The sequence below is a fragment of the Crocuta crocuta genome, unplaced genomic scaffold, assembly GCF_008692635.1.
Source record: "Crocuta crocuta isolate KB4526 unplaced genomic scaffold, BGI_CrCroc_1.0 scaffold81, whole genome shotgun sequence".
NCBI lineage: Eukaryota > Metazoa > Chordata > Mammalia > Carnivora > Hyaenidae > Crocuta > Crocuta crocuta.
The window spans coordinates 614,437-633,391 of record NW_027527808.1 but is presented as its reverse complement, the minus strand read 5'-3'; positions in this window follow the sequence as shown (position 1 = coordinate 633,391).

Here is an 18,955-nt window from a genome sequence, read left to right as displayed (position 1 = left end):
TTTGAGTATCTAAGATGGACATCTAAGTAGCAAAATTAGCTTGTCACTGGGTAGACAGGTGTAAAGCAATTAGAAATGATCTCTGACCACACGGAACCACAAATTTCATGATAAGTATTATGAAATAAATGTCCATGATATTAAAACAGATCACTTTTAATTTAGAATTCTGAGTCACACAGAAAGATTGTTTGTGAAATAAATATTTAAGGCTAGAAAAGTGAATGGAATGCAGGGACCAATCTGTTCTCTGAAAATCAACTTTAGGAGCTCTTTCTGGGTTGCCTGACGAAGACCTCTCTTCCAGACACCAAATTCAATATCCCTCATGAAAGCACTGTTTTGGAGTGCTGGGATGACTCAGGCAGTTAAGCATCCAACTCTTGGTTTTGGCTCAGGTCATGATCTCACTGTTTGTGGGTTTGAGCCTCACCTCCAGCTCTGTGCTGACAGTGTGGAGCCTGCTTGGGATTCTCTCTACCCTCTCTCTCTCTGCCCCTCTCCCACTTTCTCTGTCTTTCTGTCTCTGTCTCTGTCTCTCTCTCTCTCAAAGATAAATAAATAAACTTAAAAAAAAGAAAGAAAAGAAAAGCCTTGTTTGTGGGTATGGATGAACTTCTTCACTTCACATGGAATGTCATACAGCCTGGTCACCCAGAAAGCACAGGAGCAGAAGCAGGGGGAATTTGTCTTTCGAGTGAAGCCTTCAGCCTCTTGGGCCCTCAAAAATCAATGCTTTATCTGGGCAATGTTATCTCACAGATTATTATCTCACAGATAATTTTGCACATCAGAACTCCTCTTTTCAATGATGGAAATAGGCCTTCATGCCACAGTGAGAAGCGGATACCACTCTGAGGATGGTCTTCCTCTCATTTGTTCTCAGGTGCATCCTCACACACACACACACACACACACACACACACACACACACACAAGTAAATCAGTACATTTAAGAGAGAAAAAAAATCTCATCCTGTCTCTTTTAGAAGTTTCCATATAACTGCTCTTACTAATATTTCCTTCGAATGGGAAAATGCACTAAATGCTCTTATAAATCACAGCAGAGATTTACAATAATAATTTGATAAAGTCTGTTAGAGAAAATCCTGAAGGCATTCATGATGATAAAAGCAGACACAATATTTGGTATGTCATTCAGTAGGGAACTCAGACACTAGGTATGAGTGTGAGAAACATTTCCAGATACCTTAGGTCCTTGTCCAGTCAAGTGTGATACCTTTCCTAAGTAATCTAGGCAGGAGTGATCTAACTTAAGTATTTTCTTTAATTATATTATTAGTATCAGCAACCACAAAATTACATTATATTCTCCATTCTATCACATTTTTTTTTTTAATTTTTGAAAGATAGAAAATGTACAATGAGCTAACCTTTACTTCCATGGATACACAATTATGGGCAGTGGAAATAGGTGCTGACAGATGTCACCAACATGGTATAAATCTGGAGATAGGGAGGCTTCCTCAGTGTTACATTAGTTACCCCCAAAAACTCTGATTTAATTAAGGAAATCTCAAGATATATGCAGAGAAAACATTTGTAGAATAGAAACGTGTGCCCTGGGATTCTTTTAAATTGTAGATTCTGTGCAGAGGTGTTTGTATTGAAGAAATCTTGCTTTCATGCCTTTCTGTACAATGCTCTCAATTTCTTTAGACGGAAAGATTTCCGTATCTGAAATATAAGGCATTATACTCAATACAGACCAAAGAATGCTATTGTCACAAAACATTATATGGCATCTCCTCCTCAGACATTTGTACTCCTCAGGGAAAGACAAATGTCACAAAAATGGTGCTAGTCTCACAATAGTGGCAATCCAATATGGCTGCCTAATTCTTAGCTTCAGATTGTTTTCTGTTTTGCTAACCCAAAGGCTTTTTCCAATGTCCATATTTAATAATATGACTGTTATACAGAAAATAACCTGAAAGTAAATACTAAAAATCAGGGGAAAAAAAAAGATGAAAAATACATCTGGTGAAACCTCTGTGGTGTGAACAGAATTAATCACAGACATGTAATTAAGCTAACTCTAGCCTAAGCGTCATTATTATTATGCTTTAATATCTGTGAACTTTTCATTACATGGCATGATGTATGCCAATGTGCTATTCAAATACCTCTATTTTCAGTTTCATTGTTTTTGTTATAGTTACATTGTCATCTTTTCTGTTAATAATTTAATTTAAAGGTAACCATGGAGAACTTCTAACCCTCATGTCTCTGCATATAAATTTTAACGAAAATGGGTTCAGCGGTTTTGATTCTGTTTTCTGTTGTTCAGAACTGACTAGAAGCCATGACTGTTTAATAAAACTGATCCTTTCAAAAAGAATCCAGCAAAGACCAAATTAGAGACAACTTCTAGCAGATACACTGAAAATTTGTTGTTAAAAAAAAAAATCTACCTTTCGGGGCACCTGGGTGGCTCAGTCTGTTGAGCATCTGACTTCAGCTCAGGTCTTGATTTAATGGTCTGTGGGTTCGAGCCCCACATCGGACTCTGTGCTGAGGGCTCGGAGCCTGGAGCCTGCTTTGGATTCTGTGTCACCCTTTCTCTCTGCCCCACTTCCATTCGCACTCTATTTCTCTTTCAAAAATAAACATAATTTTTTAAAAATCTACTTTCAGGGTAGCCACCTTCATTAACTATCTTAGCTGGATCTTCTGGATAATTTGAAGCTGCTTCTACATACGCATTTGCTGCCTCACTTTACACTTTATGTTACGGTTAATGCTGCTTTCCTTAAGCCGCATGAACCAGCCTGCACTAGCTTCAGACTTTTCTTCTGTAGCTTCCTCACTTCTCTCAGCCTTCACAAAATTGAAGAGACTCAGGGCCCTGCCATGAATTAGGCTTTGGTATAAGAGGCTGTTGTAGCTGGTTTGATCTTCTATCCAGACCACTCAAACTTTCTCCATAGCAGCAGTGAGGCTATTTTGCTTTCTTATCACTTGCATGTTCACTGGTGTAAAGGTTTAACTTCCTTCAAGAACTTTTCCTTTGTATTCACAACTTCGCTCACTCTTTGGCACCAGAGGCCTAGCTTTTGGCCTGTCTCAGCTTTCAACATGGCTTCCTCCCTAAGCTCAGTCATTTCTAGCTTTTGATTTAAAGTGAAAGACAAGTGACTCTTTCATATGAACACTTAGACACCATTGCGAGGTTATTAATTGGTCTCATTTTAATATTGTGTGTCTCATGGAATAAGGATGCTCAAGGAGGGAGGTAAGTGGGGGGATAGCCAGTCGATGAAGCAATCACAACAGACACAACACAAATCAATTAAATTCACCATCTTGTAGGGAAGCAGTGATGGCCCCCAAAATAATTAACAATAGTAATACCAAAGATCACTGATTACAGACAAACAAAATAATAATGAAATCCATAACAAATATAATAATAATGAAAAAAATGGAAATTTCATAAGAATTACCAAAATGTAGGATAGACACATGAAGTGAGCAATGCTGTTGGAAAAATGGCCTTGACAGACTTGCTCAACACAGGGCTGCTACACACCTTCAATTTGTGAACAATGAAGTACCTGGAAAGCACAATAAAGCAAAACACCATAAAATAAGGGCAGGCCTGGGATATGTTTCATAGTCAACCAAAAATCAAGTTTTGTTTATTGTATTCTATTTAAGAAGTCAGGAAAGTGAATAGTCTATTTAAAATATCAAAACAAAAGTAATAATGTTTTTCCTTTCTAAGTTTTTATTTAAACTCTAGTTAGTTAACATATAGTGTAATATTAGTATCAGTGTAGAATTTAGTAATTCATCACATAATACGTCACCCGGTGATGTATTCATCACAAGTATACTCCTTAATACCCATTACCCATCTAGCCCATTTCCTCATCCACCTCCCCTTCAGTAACCCTCAGTGTGTTCTCTTAAAGTCTGTTTCTTGATTTGCCTTTTCTTTATCCCCCCATGTTTGTTTTTCTTAAACTCAACATATGAGTGAAATTATATGGCATTTGTCTTTCTCTGACTGACTCACTTAGCACAAGACTCTCTAGCTCCAACCACATCATTGTGAATGGCAAACTTTCATTCTTTTTTATGGCTAAATAATATTCCATTGTATATATTTACTACATATAAAGTAATAATTTGAGACACACAAATTGTGAAGTCATATCTCAATCTGCAAATATTTTGGCACTGTAAATATATATCTGTAAGATTCACTTCTATGGACCACATTATATTTTACTGAAGATGTGTTCATGTTCTTGAATCACAAGGTACCTTTGACACCCTGATAACCCCAGCCCTTACCTCCCTCTCTTTTCAAACAAATGCCAGAATTTGTTTCTATATACTTATATATGCATGGAAGACTTATCTGCAGCTAAGTGAAGAGAGATGATGTTCTTCCATGCTAGCAGTGAGGAATTGAGTTGAAAAAGGAAAAGAAGTGTATACTAGAATAGAAAGGCTTCTATAGCACAATAAGTGTGCTGGGGTAGACATTCTAGAGATGAGAAGTTAGGGGAGGATGCAGATGGAACTAGTAAAGAGGATTCAGGAGCCAAACACATGAGTTTTCCCTCTTTTCCCAGAATGTAGTAGTGTCCCCAGGATTGGAGGCTGTAGGAAACTCAGAATATAACAACTAGATCAACACACAGATGACCCCAAGCTGTACGGTGACAGCATCTGGGGCTGTGCAAATGGCTTTGCTCATGGAGCATGCAAACAGAGCAGGAGAAGAAAACAAGAGCAACTAATATGGTGATTGCAAAGAGATTTTGATAAGTCCCATAAACTACTAAGCAAATGCTTGTGGATACTTTTTTTAAAATTTTTATTTTTTTGAGACAGAGAGAGACAGAGTATGAGTGGGAGGGGGCAGAGAGAGAGGGAGACACAGAATCTGAAGCAGGCTCCAGGCTCTGAGCTAGCTGTCAGCACAGAGCCCGATGCGGGGCTCAAACCCACAAACTGTGAGATAATGACCTGAGGTGAAGTAGGATGCTTAACTGACTGAGCCACCCAGGCACCCCAGAAAGAGACTATTTTAAATGAGTAGATGTTTCTGAGACCATAGACCTATAATCCACATTCAAAATTTATTTTGTTTTTATCCTGATGAACTTATTTTAGGTGACCTGTGTCTCAGTTTAGCCTTTCGTTTTCCCTCGGAACATACTGGTGATCTGTCCTTATGAGATGATAGACTAATTTCTTGGCATTAAGATCATACTGAATTTACTTCAAATGCACATTGGGGCATATTATGCAAATAGACAACTGTTATAAATCTCAATACCTAGGCTGACACTCTACAAGTATGTGTGAAACTCAATTTAGCTGTTAGAAGTGATTTATTATTTATATTTCCAAATATGTATATGTCTCTGAAAGATCTGTTTACTGTTCGCTCAGTGAAATGTACTGAGGATATTGCAAATGAGTGAATTGCAGATCTAAGTCACTGACCCAACAGTTCTCTTAGATATTCTGATCATTAACTGGAGGAAATCTGGCCAGTATCTACTGATTTAGTCAAACATTTTCCAACTTCACATAAAGTTATAGTACTAGATTCAGCTTCTTGCTTTAAAAATTCTTGCACAGGATGACAACTTGAAGCTTCTCTCTGTGATTAGAGTTGTCTGTTATATTTGGATACCCAAGGAACTCCAGCATGGACGATCTGCTTTATTCCATACAAAATCTAAACTTCATTTCTAAACAAACTCAGGGTTTGTTTCTATCCTGAGTTGATACACCAATTATTTGCACAACTCCTGATGCTTTTCTATTTCAAAAGGTTTTTCTTTTTACAACAAAGTTTATAATATAACAGCTCTTTAAATGTCAAATGCTCAATTATTTTCTTCAATTCCCATGAAGAGAGTATGTATATATATTATTTTGTCTAATCTATGACATCTTTGAGAAAGTAAGAAGCCGTTATCATTAATGGCATTCTGTGTGTTTAATGGGGCCCTAGAATAATCAGCACAAACGGAATTTGTGGCCTCCTTACCTGTGATGCACAGGAACATGTTACGCACATTAATGAAAACCTCACGAGCCATATGTACTCTTTGTATATGTGCTTATGTCTAATATATATATGTATATCTATATCTGCATCATCTATATATCTATATCTTGTACTTTGTTTTCTTGTATTTTGCCTGATTATGCAAGACAACCAAGAGTGGTGCCTGGATGGCTCAGTCAGCTAAGTGTCTGACTCTTAATTTCGGCTCAGTCTTGATTTCAGTTCACAGTTCGTGGGATCGAGCCCCGGGTCAGGCTCCACACTGAGCGTAGAGCCTGCTTAAGATTCTTTCTCCCTCTGAACCTCTCCCCCACTCTCTCCTTCACTCTAAAAAAATATATAAGAATAAAAATAAAAGAACAGTAACGCCTCTCACCACCCTGGAATGATGTGACAGTAAGTAGTAAATAGTATACTTTCTGGGCTTATTATTTCCCTTGGTGGTATAAACAGGCTATGGGTTTCTTTTGAAAATCTCTGCTGTGGCCACTGCTTCTTTCATGACTTTACAAGATGTTTTTTACTGATAATTATCCAGAAAATTTTAATTAAAAAACAAATTTAAACAAGACCATACACAGAAATCTCCTGTGCCCATTTCTAGCTACAGTTTTCACTAGTTACTAAGTGAGAAGGGGCTGGAGGTTAAGATTTTATATTACCTAGTGCTCGTTCCAACTTCATTATGTTTGATTTAACCAAGAAGAAAGTTTTTTATAATGTTATTTAGATAGAGCATTTTCAGGAAATCTTTGTTGTCTTTCAGAAAAATCTGGAGATAAATAACTCCTTCAGATATTGCTAAAGAAAAATATTTAAATCAGCTGGAGCTTAAAAGACACTTATTATGTAAATTCTGATGCTCACACTTTACAGGGAAGAACAGTCAGCCACAAGATAGAAATACAATAAATTATCCTCTCTTTCCTACAATTGCTTTTCAGTGTATTACTTCTCATGGTTCTCCACAAAATTTTCTGTACCGAGAATCTAGAATATTCTGTTTGAGTAAGTACTATTTGTTTAAGATAATTTTCTATAAACTATACTGAATCTCATCAATAGTAGCAACAGGGCATACAATTTCCTAGAATTCAGTACACATGATGACAGGGGATCAGAAGCACAGTTGGATCTCTAGGCAATGTGATGGAAAAGGTTTGGAACATGGACTCAGGTTGACACTCAATAAGGTCACCTGCAAAATAATGATAGTAATATTGACCTTTTCTCAGAGAAAGAAAAAAAAGACAATGTGTAAGAACAGCCCTTCCTACACACTTCAGAGTGCTCCACGAACACTAATTCATATTAATGATGACTGTCATGGATAGCTTTGCCAGTGTGTGTGAAATGCTGTCGTCTCCACAGCATCAATACCAGGGAGGGTATGGTAGAGAAAAAGAGAGCTTTGGCATTCTCTGGACCATTGCTGTGTCTAGTTCAGGACTGCCATCAGCCAGCAGAAGCCTTGCCTCTCAAGATGGACACGTTGCTGCTACCAAGCAGGGTTATAGTAAAAGTCGAAAGAGTTTATCCTGCCCTTGTGGCTAGAATTCCTTTAGTTCACTTTCCCTTTGTCCATGGACAGGGTAACTGCCAGAGGGAAAAAACGAGAAAACTCTGAGAACTAGCCCCTTGCAATGGCACATCCTCAGCAACACCAATGGCCACATTTAGATTTGGTATTTTATTCTCTAAGATGAAGTTAGTTTATTTGCGTTGGCTGTTTTTTTCTCTTTGCAAAAAGGATTGAGAAACTTTCTACGATGTGCCATTTCTATTTGTCTCTTTCCTTGTCTGTTTCCCTTACTCTCTGCTTGAGAGAAGAACAATGATAAATTTATTTCTTGAAAAAAAAATAGCAAATTGTGAGAAAGCCCTTTCATTAGCTTTTCTTTCTCTGCTTTATTTGCTTCAAGAGATGGAATAGTCTGAAAGCAAGCCTTTTGCAATGGCCCTGGATTTAACAATTATTTCCAAGGCTCTATCTTCAAGTGCAGAACTGCACCCTAGCAAATTCCACTAAAAGTGTTATAAATTAACTAGATGTTCCAATTAGCAATTGAGACTCTTTGCAAGCTAACTTTTAAAATAATAAGAGCCCTGAAAATCTAGCTGAGAAACCAGGAAAGGACATTGGAGAGGCTGTCACGATGACGGGATTTTGTCCTGACTGTGCAACATTTTAGCTCCTTTCACTGAAGGTTATGGAAGAGGGGGCACATTAAAATCCTTAAGTTGGGTCAGGTAGCCTGACAGACTCTGTCTCAGTCCATATCAATGATGCTAACGTGTGATAAATGTTTGGTCTTTGACCTTCTTTATGCCAAACTTCTTTAATTTGCCTACTTTCCTCCTTTCTGTTTTCTCCTAATCACTTCACTTGATTCTCATTCAAACTCACTTGGAGGAAAAAAGAGGTAAAAAAACAAAAGCAGAAAAGAATATCACAGACATTCATTGAATCCATTTAAAAGATATTTAAATAGGTTTTGCCATTGATGCTTCATTATAATTGCTTATTAGAAAAAAAGCAATTTGTCTAAGCTTGTTTACATTTTTTACAAATTGGAATCCAGATGGTATTGTGGAAGGAAATGGAATGTATGATCAGAAACCTGGTCAGGTTGACCTGAAAATAAAATGTGTGTCAACATTTACTACCCTTCGGATGTTGAACAAGTGATTTAATTTATATATGGTGCATCTTATTACTATCACAGTTTCAAAATCCAAATTCCTGATTTCCCTACATATTAGCTCATTTGCTCTCAAACCAGTATAATATATTGCCATTAATTGAGATTAACTTGAAGTAATGACATCTTACTTTGGAATAAAGTTAACATTTTAAAATTCATTTTATGATTGGTTAGAAAACAAAACTGATGGTTTATTTCAGGCACAGAATTTGGTTTCCCAATGGGACTCATAAAGCCCACCTCAGTGCTGTGAATGGACCAGAGGGCCTTCCGAGTTCCCCTCTTGATACGAAATCTGAGTCTGATAATCACCCTTAACAAATGAGGACCACATAAAATGCAACTATGCTAACATGATTTCCTGCACAAATGTAATGAGGCTGAAAGTTGATGACGTTAGTGCCGGTGAATATGACAGTCCACACTGATAGGGAGATCACCTCAAAGTCACCTGAGCTCTCTGGCCACTCATTCTCGGCTGCCTCTTTATATCCCCTCTCTTTCCCCTTGACCTATCAGCTTCTTTTCTCTAACTGTCATACATGTGGACCATTCCATGTGCTCTGCACTGGTCAAGACTCTGGGCCTTGGGCACGCATGCTGCAATATGTGTTAGAATGTTTTGTAAGAGATGATTACTATGCTTGGCTATCCTCAGGCCCAAACACTTGTCAATTTACTAAAAATCAGATAAGAAGCTCTTCCAGCTATGCATCTTTATGCTCCTGACACTTTAAAGTACGCTCTTGAGACTTTTACATTTTCTTTCCAAAATCACAGAATTAAATAATACTTTAGTAAATATGCTTTAGCGTCTATAAGGCAAATATGCTGGAATGTGAAATGCCTTAATGTTACAGCTAATAATAATTAATAAAGGAAATATAAATAAAGCTATGGGTGTAATCTTCAATTTCTCATTGAACAGATTGAACCTATGCTTGTTCGGGCACCCTAGAAAAAAATGTTAGGTTTTTTAACTTTGATTTTTAATGGACAGCAACTGTTCTCCCCGGGGAAATAGTCTCAGCAGAAAAATCCAGGAGTCCTATGGTCAATAATACAAGAAAAAATATGAGAAATGGGGAAAATATCTTCTGAATAAATACATAGGTCAAGAAAAGAGTGATATACTTAGAAACATTTTTATAGTATCTGTACATCTTCTTCTCGGGGCTGGATTTATCAGAGAAATGTCCGGCAATGCGTGACTTGCTGTGATGCTATGGCATCAAAAGGATACAAATTTTTGAGCAAGGTTGTAAATGATATAAAATATCTCCTTTTAAATCTGAGCTTATACAGTTATATCAACTCTGTAGTCGTAACACACGTTAAAGTAACTATAAACAATAATGTTTTCAACTAATAATATCTGGAATCTTTTTTTTTTTATCTTGTAATAGGTAAGTTCAGATCACCCCATAACCAGAGTGTAATGAAATTGTCAACATTTTCTTCATTTCTTCTTTTCCTGACAAATGGTGTGAACATATCACCTTTTTCTCTTAATGGAAAACCTAACTGGAATACGTCAAAATGCTATTAGGTTTTTCATTTTCCTCTACAATGCAATGCTCGGGAATGCATGCAGCCTTCATCTGGGCACCACTGTGGAATATTCCTTGTCCCTGATAAAATGACTGCAAAGGAAAATCAAGCAGAATTGTTCTCTGGTTTGTATTGCTGCTCCTTTGTTACAGTGTCTCCGAGAAAGTGTGCAGGGGGATTAGCTGTGCTGCAGGAATACACATGGGTTATGTTAACCAAAATGTGTTTAAAATTTTACCCGAGTTATTTTAATGTGCAAACATGTTTAATGAAAAAGTCTTCATGTCCAACACTACTTATGCATATGCTATATTTTGGAATAAAAGAAAGCACAGTAACATAGATTGCTTGCCATAAGTTTCAAAAGACACTTATTGCAATATTATGTAGGAAGAGGGGAAAATAAAATCAAGTGCCCTCACCCCATGGGAAATATCTGTAGCCTATTCATTGTTTAATTTATTTTGTCTTGAACTAAACCAATAATGGGATATAAAATAAATCCAAGTGAGCATACATGAGGCATAGAAGTCAGTATAGGAAATGGACATTCTTTCCATCTATAAAATTTTACCTATGGGTTGCAATTATTAAAAAAGAAAGTAACATTTTGCTCCAATGGCAATTTAACAAGAAGAAAGCCTTAAGTGGTATTTTTGTTGATCTCGTAAGCAATTTGATTACCTGGAGTAAAATAAAAGAAAGAATACTTAAAATGGAGTGTGTGTGTGTTTGTGTGTGTGTGTGTGTGTGTGTGTGTATGTATTTCTTCTAGGACATCAGTTCCTAAAAAAGTAGTTATGTGGCAGAACACAGATTTTTGAGTAATCAACACAAATCTTAATGTCATTTTTAGTGAGGTGGTCCAGTGTGACATACATAATCTGATCGTTTCAAAAATCATATAACTTAATGAAAAAGTAATATAAAGCTATTTTGAACCTCTGTAGACTTCAGCACAATAAAAATTACTTCATGCTACTTGTATCAATCAGCTCTAAATAATTTACATTGTTAATAAATTAAGAGACAATTGACTCATTTCTCCAGGTGTGTTATTCTTGACAATGCTTTAGTGATTCTTCTAGCAATGTCTGAACAGTAGTATCTTGATTCGCTCTGAATGACAGGTCCAGAGCAAGCATTTCTCCTAATGCTTTGGAAGAGCAATAAATATTTTCTTGGAGCTCTTGTTATGATTTATTTTTAAAATCCTAACTAGAGTTATGGGAAGACTTCATAGTGAAACATTTTCATTTTATGTTCACCTCAACAAAAATGCACCAGCTGGTAGGGAAACTCATTTGAAGTACCGAAATGATGCCACAGTATTCAATAACTGAACTTCCTAGAACAAATGGCTATTACAAATACACAGCACAGTCCTTTCAATCCACAAATAATTTACTGCTAAATGTGGGATGGGCATTCTGAGGCCAGAACAAACAATTTTATGCTTATGCTCCTTTCTCTTTCTGTGTCCAGAGAATTTAAAGGCCAAAACCAAATATTTCCTTAGGAGGAGAATTTTATAAGGAAATGTATCTTCGAATTGAAAATTAGAATTAATATTGTACAAATTACATATATATCCATTAGAGTGATTTGAGGGCTACTCAGCAACTGTCTTCAAATTTGGCTGATTTAAGGTACAATAGTCGCTATGGAAAAATTCACACTTTTTATTCAGGCTCATCAGTGTGCTGAAGCTCCTGTCTCAGATAGATATATTTTCAAATCAGGAAAAAATAAAATAAAATGCACCTAGAAATCAAATGTCGAGGTCATTAGCTACCACCATTTGGTCTTGCTGTAATGACATCCCAATCGCATGCGTGGCAATTTACATACCATTACCCATTACGCTCTGTTCTGCAATTTGGCTTCTGGAGGTCACTGTACCTTGATTTACTTTGTTAAAAGAGAGCATTTTCTAAGCATCAAAGTCATGCTGTTTCAGGGCCCACTATATCTCTGCCAGCAGCTTCTGCGAAAACAAGGTGCAATGACAAATTGAACTGGAAATCCTGAAATTTTAGCCATTAAAAAAGAAATCTGTAGAAAAATCTCACAATATTCTATTTTAAGAAACCCAAAGGAAAAGAAAGCTAAATTGGAAATCGGTGTCTGTTAAGTTTTGTCCTTTGGTGCGTTTTTACAGCTATCACATAGATTTTGCAGGTTTCCTTTATTTGTGTGGCATTTATTTGTTTTATTTTTAATTATAGGTGTGAAGTAGCTGCCTCACTGATTCATTTACTTCAGCATTAGCTGCTCATGGTAGATGCTCAATCCACTAGATATCTGTCACAATTTTGGATTGGATACCCATTATCGAGATTGATAGCAGTTATCAAACCTCAAAATACGTGTGTGTTCTCTTTTAAATATTAGCTGTCAGAGTGTGATAAGTTGTGTTGGTTGTATGGAGCAGGGTTGAGCATATGACACAGTGAGGCTTAGTTTTAAAGACGAACACACTTTATAGCTGAAATCCGTGACAAAAGAGAACTGCAGGCCGGATGCCAACATGCGGAGAAGACAAACACCAGGGTTCAGTAACCATTCCAGATAAAGGAAAACAATTTGACCTTCCTACTTTTGTCTTATAAAACGATTTGTTTAAGTTTTAGCTTTAAAAAGAATAAAAGAGAGGAAGAGCATTAAATGGTTTCTGTTGTGCAGCGGGGAATATGGGCTCTATTGTAAGTGCTCAGAGAGGTGGTTCTGCCGAAGAATTGTGAAATTCTTGAAATATGCATTCTGGGTAATGCCAGATACCATGAACATATGAAAAATGTTCCCATTGTCAAGACTTAGTTGAAATTGGTATGGAGCAGTTTGGGAACTCATTTTTAAAAAGGACCCTCGCTCGACAGATGCCTTTTTCGTCACGTCCTTACCATGCTTCTGTGAAACACCACCTATCGGCTTAGAAGCAGTCCACATTGGCATATCCAAGCTCCAGTTTATTTGTTTTGTCTTAGTGATTTTATTTTTACCACTCCTGAGCGGATTTAAACATCTTGCTTACATATTTTTTTCTGCAGAAATTTGCACATTAATTCTATCTAATTGGCGACTCTACAGACTTTATTGTATCCTTGCAGAACAGACAGCTGTAATAGGGAAACCCTGGCACAATGCTGCCTCTTTAATGGCTACTTTAAAAGTATATAATTGTCCCTTTGTCCACACAGTCTAACAAATATGCTGTTCTTCTGACAAAGAGTAACTGCTAATTTTATTACTATCGTGTTTTACAGCCTCGAAATATGCTAGTGGAGAGTTCACTTGTAACCAAGCAAATGCGGTGTTTTAATTAAGCGGAAACTTGAAAAGGAAGGCTTCTGCAGAGAGGCTCAATTGTTTCCCACAACCTTTATGAAAAGGGCAGGGTGTTAAAACAAACCTCCCACTTTTATTTTCAAAGGAGAAAAAAAATCAGAGCTAAAGATAATCTCTCCATTAGTATTATTAATAGTGTTCAGCTTTCTTGACATGCTTTAGAAGCAGACAGTCTTGTCATGAGCATCACATTTGCAAGCACTGTCACGGCTCCTGAAGGCTCTGGTGAAAGCAGGGAAGTGTGTTAACAGTAACTGCAAACGGCCTTTGGGGAACAATAGGCTTACCTGAGACTGTGCCCGGCTTTTCAAAATATGAGTTGCTCTATTATGCTCCATACTCACGTTAGTAAGCATACAATACTTGACCCGGCATCATTTGGTGAAGTACCATTTCTGACTCTAAACTCCTCTCTCATCCCCTTTGGATCATCTGATTTGTGCGTTAGAGCATCTACTCACGGCACAGCGAATCCAGCATGCGTGTCCAATGTTTCTTGCACCCGGGCTTAGTTACCCAGATTCATGGATGTATGTTTTCCCCTTTCTCCAAAATATCTAACTTTTTGGTTCTGTCCAGTCTTCTAGCATTTAGGTGACGTAAATAATTACCTAATAAGACTCATAGGTAGTAAGCTAATAGCTGTAGATGATCCCAAGATTTGCAAAACAACTGTGTCATGAATCTCTCCAAGCATATCAGGAGCACTCAACAAGAACAATGTAAAATTCTTACAGAAATGGCTGTAACTAGGATATAATTTTTGTTTCACTGTTCTGTTTTATAATTAATCTGCTCTATGTTGCTGGTGTCGTTGAATAAAATGCCTTGTAATGGCAGTTTCTCTATGCAGGCTGGCCAAGAGAATGGGCTAAATTTACATGACTGGATTTTGTTCCAACAGAGCACTGGCTGCAGCATAATCAGTTTGAATAAGTAATCAGCTCGGATATTGTTTTGAGCTTTGTTTTTTCCTTAGGTCAAGTAAGTCCCTAACTGACATACTTTTATAGAATTAGGCGAGGACTAACTGAGTTTGGCATCTAATCTGTTTTAGCCAGTAGTTCATTTTATCTATTGTCTACATCCATTGGGAGTCCAAGCTGCCCATCATACAAACGATGTGTGCTCTATTTCTTGGTGGAAATGGTATAAATTCTTGTTTCAAAGATGAAATATGAAATAAAATATTTTGTAGAGTCACATGAAATAAACATAGAACAGAAAGACTGTTGGGGAGAAAAGAAGTGTCCAAAGGCAAGACAGATACATCCATAGACCCACACAAGTATCGGACATAGTGAAACAAACAACAAAAAGATCCATTATGATTTTAGAGGGGGTGGGTAGCACTCTTTTACATCTCTCTTTGTGATCTGCAGAGGTGTACTTAATATACATTACAATTTTCACGAGTAACATGTTTGGCCCTGCAAGATTTTTAAACCCATAGGGTGGAAGATCACTTTATAATGGAATTTTTACTGGATAGCTTTCTATTTAGATTCCTAGGTAAGAATGCCACAGCATCATGTACAAGCCAACTGACATGTAGATTCTAATTTTGAATATAGTATTGAGACACTGCAGTCTTGAAACAGAAGACATTATCGGGTGCAAAAAATAAGGAATGTTAACCCACTAATATAGCTGTTAAAATGTGATACACATTAAAAAATAGACGGTAACTGAGAAAAGGAATATGGATTATTTTTCTGGATAAATTTGAGATGCTCAAGTAAATTTTCAAAATATTTTAGTTATTTTAATCCAGGAGGAAACCGTTTTCAAGTTATGAGAACTTGAATTTATGAAATCATATAGGTAGTCCAACCTCTACATACACAAATATGTATGGGTACATGCTTAGCATTTGGGAACATGTGTATTTACATGTACGCTCACATACATATCACTGTAATGATTTTTCTTCTTTCATGAATGTAATTTGAAGATACTTAAAATAAAAATAAGAAATGATAATGAACTTGCCCCTACTTATGATAAAAAGGGATATAAAATCAATATATCATTATTCGGGCATTAGAAACTACTGTGGCTTAGCCAAAAAAGGAATCCAGAGGCATAATATGGTTTCATCTGTTGTTATTTTCCTCCCACTGAGCAGACCTCTCCAACTCTCGGCTCTGATGCTCAGGGAAAGTAAAGCACAGCAGCTGAATTTCACCCACTCACCCCCACATGACTTGTGGATAAAGATAACGGTTCTGGTCCCTGTTGCCTTCACTTCTTTCCCTGAGATGACTTAATTCATCACAAACAGAGTGAGCAATAAAAACTAAGGCTGAAGCTTGTGCTTTAGTATGAACATAAACTGTGCCTTATATGTATTCAAATTCCTGTCTAGTTGGAGGAAATATTCATGACTCATATTAAACTAAGCCCAGAATTAGGCAAAATGCAACAGACATATATTGAAGTGAGCATTTTATTATGTGCCATGTCAGTCAGATTAAAGAAAAGAGGGCATGACACCAACAGGATATTGCATGTATATCAAGCAATCTATTTACATGTGACAGGGAGGGTTTGATTTCTGGAGAGAGTGACAACCCAACGAAATAACGGCTTGCCTTCAAAATTGCTACAGTATAAATGTACATCTTTTAAGATGGAATTTTAAATTACAATTAGCAAAATGTAGATAAATACGCTTAGGAATGAATAGTGACACACAGAAAAAAGGGGACGGAGAAATCTGTATAAATGCAAAGGCTTTTCAAGACATTAGTGTCGGTGTCCAGCACAGAATACTGGAGGAAACTTCCCATGTGCCTTAACAATCTAAGAGCCAGACATTTCAAACAAGTTAACATTATGCCGCTACTCAAACAGAGAAGTGTGCGGGTCTAGAAGGTAGCTAATCACCAACTGGGAAAAACTAGAACATAAAATATAAGCACTACACTGTTATTAGCAATAGATGATCAGAAAATGATTACGTTCATAAAATTCAGGTCTACCTTTATTCTTTATATTGACACTTTTTCAAGTGAAATTATATATTTTGCTCTATAAATAGCCTGCTTCTATTTCTCTAATTCTTTCCCTCATTTATTAAGGGATAGGACTGAAAGAAGGCAGACTATTGCGCTAAAACAGTATAATTACTGTTTGTCTTTCATGGAGGTGGCCTTTGGGGGAAGAAAGAGAGATAGAGAGAGACTAAAGTTGAAACCACTAACTTCATTACCAGCAAAGATAAAGTGCAGTGAAACAGAAATTCTTTGAGTTCACAATCATTACACTTGGATGCTCTTACCAGGTTCTGGGATAAGAGGGAAGAACAATCAATGGTCAATTGACTTTATTTCCTTTCCTTAAATTATAATTTGTATGACTTTTACATGTCTCTAGGATTAGCTGAGCAAACCACACAGAGACCACCTGACAAGCAGTCCATAAAGTACATTAAATGAGAAAAACAGTTTGGATGTGATGCTCGTCAAGCTGGGTTCTCATAGCAGCAGCAGGAAGCTCCTGTCTTTCATTTCCAGAGATTTAGGCAATATCCGAGCGGTGCATGTGGGGGAGCTAAAGGACAGAGGCAATCAGAGCTGGCTTTGTACATCAATAATGGCAAACCGTATTTTCTCATAACCTTTCCTTCTTTGTTCAAAAGGGGACTTCCATTTTAAACTGTAATCTGTGACTTTTGAAACGGACATTAAGGAATCTTGCCGGCAAATACTTCTGGTTGATTTTCTTTTACTGTCCCTCTTGCTGGTTTAAAAGGAAATCATCATGGCTGCCTTATGTGCAGGTGAAAGGTACCAGAGCTTCAGGAAACAATTAAGCTCCCCTCCACCTTAAGATTCTTTGACAGGATTAAGTTTTTGGAAAATGTTAATCAGTGTGGTACACTGATATTACAGTTCAGTGAATATTGTCTGTACATCCTCAGATCAGGCCATTTCCACCATACCCAGACTAAGATTTTGGATCAGATATTTTCTACTTCCAATTTCCATTTCCATTTTGCTTAACTATATGCAACTTCTGAATGCATTGCCAATGCCATCTTAATCATGAATGGAGATTCAACAACCTAACAACACAAATGATGACTTAGAAACTATAAAATTCTACGATAGAGAGTATGGTAAGGGTGATTTGTTCTATACAACTGGCCATTGTAGCGTGGTCTTGACAATTCCATGATAGAAAACTTAATGATGTTTGATTGGGAATGAGTCTCTCTCTCTCTCTCTCCTCCTCCTCCTCTCTTTCTCTCTCCTCCCCTTGAGAGTAAGACTTTTTAGCTGCATCGTTTGCAGATATGTAACACACTGGCTAAATCTTAGAGACAAGTGTGAGAAGTAACACTTCTGGCTCCTAGACGGTACATCACACATGATAAAAAATATATCTTGCTTGAATATATTGGTTGTCATAGTAGACAAACTCAAATCATCCTAATCCTTTGGGAAAAGTTTGAGAACTTTCATCTTTAAAACACTTGCGAAGAGTAGGGGAGAAAGGGAGAGGAAATAAACAACAGTAGTCTTTAAGGTGTATTTATAAATTGGGTTTCATTGTTTTCTTCAGCGTTACAGTTATAAATTAGGTCTACAGTTTGCAAGGCCATATGTCATGGGCAGAGTTTAACCGCGTCTGGCATGTGTACCCTCTAAATAAAAAGCAGGAGGTGGTTAGTATACTGCACCTCCAATTAATTGTATGACAAATCTCTTCTGACTAAGACACAGAAGAGTGTTCTTGTTTTTTTTTTTCTTAGAATATTAAAAGACACAGGATATTTGGAGATGAAAGATTATTCTGATTGCCTCATAAAGCTAAACACATTCCTAAAGATAATGATTTTGAAAAAGCATTGGAGTAGCTGATGTTCCAATAACTCGGTTAATTTGGGGACCATGAAATCAAATTCTAAATATGTGTACTGTTTTGTTTATGATGATATTGCCACTAGCTTCCATATGTTCTTTGCATATTATGTCCCTCATATGTTCTATTATGTCCTACGCATTATTTAATGCGGCATTAAAGCTTTTCTTGAGCTCCAGTCCTTTGTCTTCTCAATATGTTGCAGCCTGTCTTCTGAAGAACCTATTAATATTCCCAGTTTTCCACATATAAGATGCCTTTACTCAGATACTACCCTATATCTGATACAAAATGAATGCACCGGGCACAGTGACAAGCGGTAAATGTTTATCTCAGAAGCAACACCAAAAATTCTTATTTACCCTAAATACATTCTGATGCTTAAATAATGTGAGTAAATAGAGTCATTGGACAATAAGGA